Source organism: Nannobrachium achirus, assembly GCF_963921795.1.
Source record: "Nannobrachium achirus genome assembly, chromosome: 1".
Taxonomy (NCBI): Eukaryota; Metazoa; Chordata; class Actinopteri; order Myctophiformes; family Myctophidae; genus Nannobrachium; species Nannobrachium achirus.
In genome coordinates this window covers 75,300,039-75,312,387 of record NC_137810.1, presented here as the reverse complement: position 1 = coordinate 75,312,387, position 12,349 = coordinate 75,300,039, and the positions used below count along the sequence as shown (strand labels likewise).

General features: G+C 41.6%; 1 long non-coding RNA gene across 1 annotated transcript; it reads left to right on the top strand.

Annotated features, from left to right (window-relative positions):
- The first annotated feature begins 8,892 nt into the window (after nt 1–8,892).
- LOC308282311 lies at nt 8,893–10,875 on the top strand. Its single transcript, XR_013961889.1, has 5 exons — nt 8,893–8,992; nt 9,551–9,579; nt 10,202–10,273; nt 10,425–10,488; nt 10,654–10,875. It is a non-coding gene; the product is annotated as an uncharacterized lncRNA (long non-coding RNA).
- The last annotated feature ends 1,474 nt before the right edge of the window (nt 10,876–12,349 follow it).

Here is a 12,349-nt window from a genome sequence, read left to right as displayed (position 1 = left end):
ATATAGAGCTATTTAACACTAATACTGAACAAACACTATAGCAGGGGAACAGGGGCCTTCAACGTTTTCAGGCCAGGGACCCCAAAACTGATGGGGTGATGGAGCAGGGACCCCCTACCTCGTAGGGTGGGGGTGGGGCTAAAACATATTCATGGGTTGCATTTGTAGTCCAAAACCAGCCATATTGAGGACCAACACAGGTGTTCATTTTTTTCTGATTGGCATAGAACCAATGTTTTACTTATTCAAAACACCTGTGTTGGTCCTCAAAATGGCTGGTGTAGGACTACAGTGTTGGGTGTAACGGCGTTATAACTAACGGCGTTACGTAGCGCCGTTAGCAGTGGTGAAAGTGAGCCGAACGGCCGGAACCCCCGTTCCGTTAAAACATTTGGGGCCGTTACGGCGTTCCGTTAAGAAAAGGAGAAGCCAGCTGTCAAAATCCCATGTTAAACCTGCCACAAACGCACGTCCAGGAAGAAAACAAGTCAGATTAACATACAGTAGGCTACACAAGTGTTACTAGTTAGACTATATTTTCTGATAAAGTGCTTCTAAATTATTCCCGTGGGTTTGTGTAGGTCAGTGTAATCGATTCTGTTTGTTTCAGTGTTTGACACGGAGCGGGTAGAGGTGGGACGTTCGTGAACGAATCGAGTCGTTTGCACGGCTCTTTGAAATGAACGATATGATTCGGTTCACAGTAGGGAGCCGTTCCTTCGAATGAGCCAGTCTTTTGAACGGCTCTTTGAAAGGAACGGATCCCAGAGATCCGGCTCACTTCAAAGCCATAAATCCCATCTAAAGGAGAGACTCGTCGTGTCTGTGGCACTGAGCCTGCCATGGTGATGCAGAATAGACCAAAATGATTCTATTCTGCATCTAGCTTAAAGCTATACTGTGTAAGTTCAACTAGTGGTCAGTAGCGGTATTGCTTTTTTCGGACGTTTTTCGGCCGGAGTCGTCGCGGACCACCGCCGCGGACCACCGGAGCGGCGCCGCAAAACCACCGTGACCGATAGTAATCCGTGGAGGGGTAGAACGCATGGTAGAACGTAATTTTCTGGCCAGGATTTGTGGATTAAGAGGTTAAAATCCTTCACCATGGTAAACACTGTAGCCAAGCGGAGGCGCTTCCTGGAGACCAGAGCAGATAAGCTGTGATTGGCCGGTAGTGTACCATGTGTGCATGATCGGCGATGTGATTGGGCAACGTATACACAACGTATACAGATGATGCAGATTACGTCATTTTGGCGCGAAATTCTCCCCCCCTCACGGCTCATAGAAAACATATAAAGAGAAGGCTTCAGAAGCTGAAAATAACGGAGTGGGTGTTCTAAAACTTTAGCAATTTAACAGTTAGGACAATTTTAAGATTTGTTTTATAAAAAAAGTTACATGGTACAACTTTAAGTATTGGAAATACTCCAGTAAAGTAGGCTAGGCTATACTTAAAACCTGTACTTAAATACAGTACTTTAGTAAATGTACTTAGTTACTTTAGATAACTGGTTATAATAATATTAATAATAATATATTATATTATCTGGAATTTATATAGAGCTTTCAAACATGCTTTACATGTGTGTGGGGGCCTGGGGAGACAACAAATAAGAGAGCAGGATATGGTGACTTCATTGACTAGGATAGAATAATGTTGCTCTATCAGCATTTCTTTCTTTGTTGATGCTGCTACTGTATGTGTTTATGTGGATATACTAAACAAAATGTTGTTGTACAGTGACCATAAACATCTTATCTTATCTTAGGTGATTCTGCTTACCCTTCTGTATGGAACAAAATATGAAGAGGCTTATTATAGATATTTCCTTTAGGATTTCAATCATGTTTCATGTTACAGTAAGTGTAATGCCGTTGCCTAATTCAGGTGTAGGACCTGTAGTGTTTTTATTGTGTGTATAACTATGCCAAAATGCAGTTTTCTATGCATTTCAGGGGTTTTGGGGGGTTAGAGCCTCCCAATTCTTTTCCGGCCGCGCAGCTTCGCCGCACGGCCAATTTTGGGTTCCGGCAAGAATTTCAAACCACTTTCACCACTGGCCGTTAGGTTTGGTGGTAACAGAGTAACCTAACGAGTTACTTTCTGCAATATAGCAGGATCGTTACCAGTTATATTTCCCAAAATATAATGGCGTTAATTAGGTATTTAACTCATTGACTGCGCCGCCACGAGTTTCCCGAGTTATTCTCGTTGTCTGAGGCTGCGACGCCCGAGTTTCACGAGTTGGGGCTGTTTTCAAGGTTTATGCAAAAGTACACTTTCCTCTAGCCTGTGACAAAATGTCATGTTGCTATGATAAAAGGGTGGTTAAAAATCACACATCAAAGTCAGCTTGTTTGAAAACAAAGGAGAAATCGACCTCCCCATGAACCCAAAGTGAACTCATTTATCAGGACACGGCTCCGCCGACACAGTGCGGCGCGGCCGCAGCAGTGGTGGTGTCAGACAATGAAAACAAAACAAGCAGATCTTCAAGCAGACCATTCTGCATGAATCAAAAACATTTTCACTTGAAAAGCTGTGACCTGCTGCACTGAGTCACCCTAACCCACACACAGCTCCATATACACGCAAAAAAGTTCAAAGTCTCTACCACAAAAGTTTACCAAAACAGCAAGACAACAATGGCTACATCAGAGCCTCGTAGCAACCACCCGGCCTCTCAGGCCTCTCTATACCAAAACAAGCCAACACAAACACATCAACAACACAGCAACACCTCCCCGATGAAAGCATTCACAAATCAACACTCAAAATGTTATAAAAGTTTCAACATGAACTTACCTCAGTGTGAGGAGGAGAGCGTTGGTGTAACACACACATACAGAGAGAGAGACAGACAGATAATTCCAGTGCCGTTTAGTGTCCAGTAGATCAGTAATCCTATAGTTTCATTCGTGTAGTTTTCTTTTTTCGTTGTTTGTGAGCGGGTTTCATGCCCACACCGCGGAAGCCTAAGGCCCCGGCCGGGCGCAGCAAGCGCCCAACGGCTAGCCATGGTTCGCCGGTCGCCTCTGGTTCTGGTTCCCGTCGCGAACCAGCCCGATCCTGCACTGGACGCGGGCGAGGTATAGGGCCTCCATCGAACCCCGGTCAGACCACCATGGATTCCTTTCTAATCGCCAATTTGCCCCGTCCGGAGACGGATACGGAGTACGAGACGGAGGAAGAAGAGGCGGCGTCGCCGTCCCAACAACACACACCGCGGGCAGACACGGCTCCACTGCCCGCACTCCTCACGCCGGAATCGGTGGCTCGCCGTCCCGCGAGGCCACGCGAAGAACGCTCTGCCATGCCCATGTCGCCGAGAGATAATATCGAGACTCACTATCTCTCCCAGTCCCAGAGTGAGATGTATGTATTATCCTAATCCATATCATTGATCCATTCAAAAACAGCAGATAGCAGTGCAAGTTCACAGCGCATCACTTCGTAGCCTACTTTCCTGAGCTAACTTTCGCTAAATTATTCACTCAATCAAATGATGAGGTCCGTGTCCGAGGACTTCTCCTCTCCGATGCAGATGATGTCATCGGCAGCACTGGTGATTTTGAGTGGCACCCCCCGGAGAGCAAAGATGACTCTTTCTTTGCGCGTAAATTGTGCACATGCAGCACACATTGCGCGCGTGCACACACACACACACACACACACACACACACACACACACACACACACACACACACACACACACACACACACACACACACACACACACACACACACACACACACACACATGGAAACAGAACTTTTCATTCAATTTGAGGAGTAAATCATTTATTTTATTTTGGTATGCGTTTTCAGAAGCTGATCAAGGAAGTGCTTCTCTGTCAGGCACTGGGACACAGAGACCTTCAAGCAAAGGAACAGGCAAAGGTAAGATAAAAATAATGATATTTTATATATATATATGTGTGTATATATATATATATGTGTGTATATGTATATATATATATATATATATATATATATATATATATATTATATGTATATATATGTATATATATATATATATATATATATATATATATATATATATATATACACACATATATATATATAAGAAGCACTGGTGATGGAAGCACTTCCATCACCAGTGCTGCCGATGACATCATCTGCATCGGAGAAGTCCTCGGACACGGACCTGTACACATCATTTGATTTTGGTGCCGCCTCTTCTTCCTCCGTCTCGTACTCCGTATCCGTCTCCGGACGGGGCAAATTGGCGATTAGAAAGGCATCCATGGTGGTCTGACCAGGACCGGGGTTCGATGGAGGCCCTCTAGCCCCTCTACCTCGCCCGTGTCCAGGGCAGGATCGGGCTGGTTCGCGACGGGAACCAGAACTAGAGGCGACCGGTGAACCATGGCTAGCCGTCGGGCGCTTGCTGTGCCCGGCCGGGGCCTTAGGCTTCCGCGGTGAGGGCATGAAACCCGCTCACAAACAACGAAAAAAGAAAAAGAAAACTACACGAATGAAACTATAGGATTACTGATCTACTGACACTAAACGGCACTGGAATTATCTGTCTCTCTCTCTCTGTGTGTGTGTTACACCAACGCTCTCCTCATCACACTGAGGTAAGTTCATGTTGAAACTTTTATAACATTTTGAGTGTTGATTTGTCAATGCTTTCATCTGGGAGGTGTTGCTGTGTTGTTGATGTGTTTGTGTTGGCTTGAGCTTCACCGAAGCCATTGTCGAAGCCTGGTGCACCCCGCGACCCACCCAACCCCTCTGGCCCGATTCTCGGACTGTGAGGAGGTCAGCCCATGTCCCTGAAAAGATACCGCCCAGACCACGAAGGAGAAACCCTACAAGGGTCTGCTACATCTGCAGCAAAATACACAAGAAAAGGAGTGAGACCTCATTCTACTGCCATCTGTGTCTTGTGCCTTTGCACAGGAGGCTTTGTTTCGAACGGTACCACGCAGAGATTGACTATGAGCATGCAAGCGGTGCTCGACGTCGATGATAGACAGACACATTTTGATGACATGAGTGTAGACATACTGTGTACCGATTTGCGTGATTTTAGGGCAAATTCTGTAGGAGCAGTGTCCAAAAATGTGTTTGAAAAAATCGGCCTGATGGTGGCGCTATATGGGACAGATCCATTTTGATGACATGAGTGTAGACATACTGTGTAGCGATTTGCGTGATTTTAGGGCAAAATCTGTAGGAGTAGTGTCCAAAAATGTGTTTTGAAAAATTGGCCTGAAGGTGGCGCTAAATGAGAGCTCCATGTTGATGACATCAGTGTAGAGCAAGTATGTACCGATTTGCGTGATTTTAGGGCAAAATTTGTAGGAGCAGTGTCCAAAAATGTGTTTTGCAAGAATCGGCCTCAAGGTGGCGCTAGAAGAGGGGCATGTGAGAATTGATGGGTGGAGGTTGTAGTTTGGCAGGCAAGGAGTGTGTGTGCAAAATTTGGCATGGATCTGGGCAACGGTTGCGGAGATACGATGTGACGTGCAAAAGTGTGACGTGTGACGGACGGACAGACAATGTGCCCATTACACTGTAAGAAAATATTGTTTTGTTTCAGATCATAAAGTAAGCATCTCATGTAATAAATAAAGAGCTGTGAGTAAAAAAAATTAGTTGTTTGCTTGAAAAGAGACCATTCACAAAAACGTATTTTTCTCCAGTTGTTATTCTGAGAGGGCTTGGTTTTGGTGAAACAAGGGTTTTCAAATGGCTATAACTAAAGAAGTGTACATGATACAAACATAATTATTTTTTCTGTGGAAACTAGAAGTTATCCTCTTTCCTCTGGGCCATGGCATGACATAGTCATCATTAGACAGAATTAAAAAAAAAATGGTAAACATGGTAAGAAATCAAGAAATGCTTGGCAACCTAGCTTGATAGTTCACTTTTAATGGTGGCAGTCAATGAGTTAAGACCAATAATTCCCTGTTCTTTCTGTTGCCACAAAGGAAAAATAATCCATCTGACACTGCGCTGTTTCCTGAATTAGCTCTTCTCCTCTGTCAGAGGAGGAGACTGAGGAGGCATGCATGCACGCAGCATGGCCCTCATTTTTACACGGATAAATGTGACCCACCAGAAATGTGTTGCCAGCCTGTGGTGGTTGCGTAGTCATTCTACAGTTTACGACGGGTTACAGAATTTGGTGTATCTGACTATTAGCAGCGACATAAGGAGAACTTTGTGCGCGTCTTGTTTACTTTAATGTACAGTCGTGCACGACATGGCAGAGCTTGAGTAAGGCTGTGGAAGGATTCACACTATTTTTGGATTTACTTGGTGAAAGGAATAAAGGATAGATCAATGTCATTACATTATCCACGTTGAAGCTGCACGCAGACAGCCATGCACACAGCTGACAGCCACAACAATCCGGTAGGCTGCACTCTTTTTTGTTTACCAAACTTCCTTGCAGTGGGTTTTAATAGTCGGTAACGGGAAAAGTAGCTTGTTAAAGTGATCCCTGACTAATACGACAAATATGTCTTAATACATTATAATTGTCCTAGAGGAGGAGTTATAGATAACTACAATGTAAAATAAAAAAAACCTTAAATATTTTATTTCTTCTAGAAATAGCTAATCTTTTACTCAGTAGGGGAAATGCCTGTCGCAAGTTGATGATGTCATAAATGTCATGTGTAATTTTTATGGCATGCATGTGCAAAAAAAAAAACACAAACACATTTTTGAAATATTGATTTGATGCTCATTTTAACCATAGGAAGTATTAAGTTTGTTTTTATTTTCACATGCATGCCATAAATTCCATAGGGATAGATCACACTTGACATTTATGACATCATCAACATTTGCGACGGGCATTTCCCCTATTGAGTGAAAGATTAGCTATTTCTAGAAGAAATAAAATAATTTAGGTGTTTTTAATTTTACATTGTAGTTATAGAGGATAATTATAATGTATTAAGGCATATTTGTCGTATTAGTCAGGGATCTCTTTAAGTTACTTTTCTCATTGGGTAGCGGAGTAACGTAACGGATTAGTTTTTCAAGTCAGTAACTAAAGTAACCTAACGAGTTACTTCAAAATGTAACAATACCCAACACTGCCTATTGTATATTTATGTATAAAATTGTGTTTCACGCGTATGAACTATAAATTGCACAATAATCATACAAGCAATTAAAAAGATACAGAATCATGTGTTTTTCATATTTAAAGACAAATTACATTTTTATCTTACCACCACTGTATAGACCTATAGCTATTTAACACTGTTAATGAACAAACACTATAGCGATGATTACTATTTAACACTGTTACTGAACAAACACTCTAATAGCAACTCTATAGCCATCTAAAAAAAATGCTGTTCCCCTCAGAAGATATGAATTACACAATTTTGCTTTGAAAAATATATATTAAAAGATTTGCACAAATGTTGATTTAAAAGAGAAATATCCAAGAGCTTGCAGCGCGACACTCATTGCCGCACTGTGAGCTTGTAGATCTGCTTTATTGTTTTAATAGTTAAAGCATAAAATAATATTTTTTGCTGTGATGTGGTTGCATGTCATAATAGGTAAAGTGTAGCCGCAAATTGCAACACTAGATTTTTATTTAATTTTTTATAATCGGATGAATCATGGCGTTATAGAAGACGCGCGCTTCCGAATTTCAACACTTAGGGGAAAAAAAAACATGTCTTCTCGGATTTATATGGTATAACAATTCTACGGTGGATTGTTATGAAACAAACACTTTGCAGAGAGTAAGAGGATAAGGCAAGCTTTCCATAGAGCCACACTATTGGTGAGTTTGACGTTGTTTAATACAACCAGAAAGCAAAAAACCCGTTTTGATCCTTTGGATCCCTATGGGAGGTATTGCAACCCTAGATTCATCCGATTATTAAAAAAAAAATCTACTGCTGCAATTTGCGGCTAGGTAAAGTGTGTTGTATTAGAATACAAGCATTGTGTGTAATATCAACCATTCTCGGCCTAATGGCTACTCCTGCTATTCTGTTCATAGCAAACAAAGACTTGTAGATCAGCTATTTTCACAGAATGTTCACCCCAGAACAGGGACAGTAAGTAAATAAAGACTGGTTGGAATAGCTCTGTAGTAATTTGTTGTAATAGCCCAGCTAGCAAGGCACCGCCGCTTCTGACGTGACGCTGGTATTTTAAGAGCGGGTCCACGCCGAGCGGGAAACGCCGACGCTCAGCTCTCCTCACGCCGTTCAATCCCGCTATCTACAATTCCTTAGCGTGGCGATTTTGAGTGGCGTATAGCTTTAGTGTAACGACCTCCTCCTCACGTCCTCACACTACGCCACCCTTAAAGCCATTTATATGCATGAGGAAATTCTCTCATCTGGTCTCTCTCTTAACAATTAATTAATTAATTAATTTATCTCTCTCTCTCTCTCTCTCTCTCTCTCTCTCTCTCTCTCTCTCTCTCTCTCTCTCTCTCTCTCTCTCTCTCTCTCTCTCTCTCTCTCTCTCTCTCTCTCTCTCATTGTACAGCACTTTTGTAATTTATTTATTTATTGCTATTATGCCAATATTATTATATTGGTGTTATTTAGTGTTTAAAACAAAACAAGATGACTCCAGTAATAATACTCATTCAATTCCAATGATTAATTTCTACTGAATAAAGTTATTTTATTTTTTATTTATTTATGTTTTTCCTTATTTTAGTTTTTTTTTTTTTTTTATTCTTGTGCTGTTGCCATTTTATTTATTCATTCGGCCTGCATTGTCAAATTGTATTTAACATTTTTGAATGTATTATATAATATATACACAGTAGGTGGCGGTAATGGGTAATAAACTCGATGGATTCCACAGGCAGGAAAAAGGAGAGGAAGCAGGCCTGTTGTTGTCGTGTCGTCTCTTCCGGTCTGCGTCTATACTCCGTCGACTTAGACAACAACGGATCAGCTAAAATGCTGATTTAATAAACATACTAAATCCTTCTCCTGGAAATTAATTTTGAAAGGTGAGTGTGTTTTTGGCTTTTTGCATCTGCGGAGATGTCTGCCGTGTGTACTGTTTAGTATAATTGTCCCCGTGTTATCAAAAGACTGCGTTCTTTGTCTTCTGCATTTCTTGTTAGCTAGCTTGGTAGCTACCAAGCTAATGCTAATAGCGTCGTGGTTTTGCATACATAGTTAAAGTAATGGTTAACAATGTTATGTACCAGCTTGGTAGGCAGATCTGTGATCTGTATATATATATTATTTGTGTGTGTGTGTGTGTGTGTGTGTGTGTGTGTGTGTGTGTGTGTGTGTGTGTGTACATCAGCAACACCAGTTTCAACTTTCTTGACTTTGTCAGCAGAAAGAAAAGGCTATTTTTCTTAATTTCGTCTTTAAAATGTTTTTTTTTTCTTAGCTTTTTTTTTTATCTCTGTTCCTGACTGCACTTACTGTAATGATTTTATTGTAGTGATAACGATGTGTGATATACTACTGTGATGTTTTTGTCACCCACAAAAACAACCAAACTCTACTCATCATTCTTTTTTTCTTTTTTTTCTCCCTGTATTTCACTGCAGCTTACAGTCCACCATTTGGAGAAGTCATGGTAGGTTTTAGTAACTATTTTATTTACTGTAATTTACGTATGTAACTCTTGGAACCAAATGGACCTTAGAGGTCTGTAACTCAGACTGACTGTGTACAAATGGAACCAAATGGACCCCTTACATGTCTGTAACTCTGACAGTGTACAAATTAATCCAAATTGACCTTATGTCTGTATCTCTGAGCGTACAAATGGACCCTTACACTTACTGCTCTGTAACTCTGACGGGAGAGTGTTTTCTGCTGGTGTTTCAGTCCGAGTGTATCAAAGGGTGCGTTCGGAAATGCGCACCGGGTGTGTGCTCAGTGTAGTGGATGCCTAAATCTAACCCTAACCTCAGTAAAACTATGCCTAACCCTAACCTCAGTAAAACTATGCCTAAACCTAACCCTAACCCTAACCAGAACCGGTGCGCATTTCCGAACGCACCCTTTGATACACTGACTGAAACACCAGAAGAAAACACTCTTCCTAACTCTGACAGTGTGCAAATGGACCCTAACAGGTCTGTAACTCTGAGAGTGTACACATGGAACCACACATGGAACCAAATGGACCCTGACAGACAGTGTGCACTGTCAGTTTTCCCTTGTGGGATAATAAAGCTATCTATCTATCTTAGGTCTCCATGCCTTCACCTCCTGGCCCCAAGTCTAAATCGACCACCACTATGCCATCTTCACTGCAGCCCAAGGTGATATGCTTATGTAGTACGTGACTGTTATGGACACATTTTTTTTTAAACCTCCCTTTATCATTGCTCTATTTCTTTTTGGCACCTTATTTTTTTTTTTTGCATTTATTCAATTATTGACACACTCTCTCTGTTGTACATCCTCCTGCAGGAAGACCCGGTCCCCACACCTAGCTGAAGACCTTCCTGGATGAAGTCCTACATCTAGCTCCCTGGTAAGCTCACAGTAAGACAAAAATATACTATCTACAAGCTAACAACACGTCACAGCGTGATGCGTTGTGAGCTTGTAGATAAGCCTTTTTTGGCTCGGAGAGATTTTGTACTCATAAGGTGATAACTAAAATACACACCAAATGATCTGTTCTTTATCATTCCAGAGCCGATGACACAGTTAACTGACGACAAGACGCAGCACAGCCCCGGCCGGCATCAGATGGAAGGCTGCCACCCTCGTCCTGGCCAGGAAATCACTGATTGGCACATCCTACACCACACCAGCAGCACCTCTAAGCAGACTCAAGTCTCGCCACCTACCACGCCGGCAACTGAACTGCTGACCATATAAAGCCTCTCGACCTAGGACCCAAGATGTTGGCATGGCTACGCGACACCAAGTTGGACCTCCGACGTTAGACGAAAGCAGCACAGCCCAGAATACCATAGTCGCTCACCACCCGTGCACAAAGTTCATTGACCCTTCCCACTGTTCTCTACCTAAAGGATGTTTTGCGTTTAAACCTTTTGAATATTGTTTCTAGAGTTCAAAATATTGTTCATCCCCACCATTACCCTTATATCTGGGTACTGCAGATATGAGTTCCTGTTAGTTTCATAAGTGGATCAGTTTAACTTTTCTATTTGAATTAATTTTACATACCCTTCATGAAACAAACTGATGATGGGAATTTGGTTCCAATTCTGTCCAATGCCAGCTCTGATGGTACTGTAATTCATTTTTAGGGTTGACAGCATGCACACAATCTGTCTATAGAAAGACTAAATACTTTTAATGTTTACAATGTCCTCCGATATACATGTGGTTATAATGTTATTATATGTTGTACCTTGTCAGTGCCACAGTACAGTTTAAACTATTATAGAAAAGTTACATGTGTATTGAGCTTGGATATTGGCTATGTTTACACCTTTCTGTTTTTAGCATACAGGATAAATGATTAACCTTTCCCAAAATAATAGATAGCAGAGCCTTTAGGATATCAAAATTCACTGTTAACCACCCATACTTTGTTTAAATTCTTTTCAGGCAGGTTTACCAGTTGTCAATGATATAAAGATGGCAACCTTTGTGTAATACATTGATTGCTTGAAGTTTTTATTGGAGGTTTTGCAAGGGCTTATTTTCATTGATATCATTCTCTAACTCAGTGGTTACCTTAATGTGCAAAATTGTTTTCTCACTCAACACTGCAGAGGGTAACTGCACATTTCTAAAGGGACAATTGAAGGACTTTTTAATTTAAAATGACAAATTAAACATGGGCCAATTTGTCAAATATTAGAGGCAGAAATTGTGAAAATAGCCGATCTACATGCTTGTGAGCATGCAGATTGTGAGCATGTAGATCTGCTATTTTCACAATAGAACTGTGTTCTACAAAATGTAATGTCTCAACTCTTAGTGCTTGTCAGGGTAGGCGGTCCCCAGTTAAAATATGATTATTTTGGGGGTCACGGCCAGAAAAGGTCACTGCTCTTAACTCATAAAATTGAATGACAGACAGTACACAGTACTATGCACAGTAATTGTAAAGCACTCGTAAACAAAAATAACGAAATAAGGGATTCACATCTGTACAACTGATATATCATCCTGCCTGGTACATAATTGTGATTGCTTGTTGCTTGTGTACATTTTAATAAAAAAAGAAGAAAACGAAGTTAATGTCTGTGCCTCAACTGATTGTATAAATATGGGTGGAAGGGAGGGGAGGAGGGTACACAATATGGGGGGGGGGGGGGGCATAATGATGTTGCTATACGACGGTGTCACACTATTCGCTCGCTATCGCCGCACGCCGGGCTCCGCCGGAGTGACGTCGTTTGTAGGCTTGG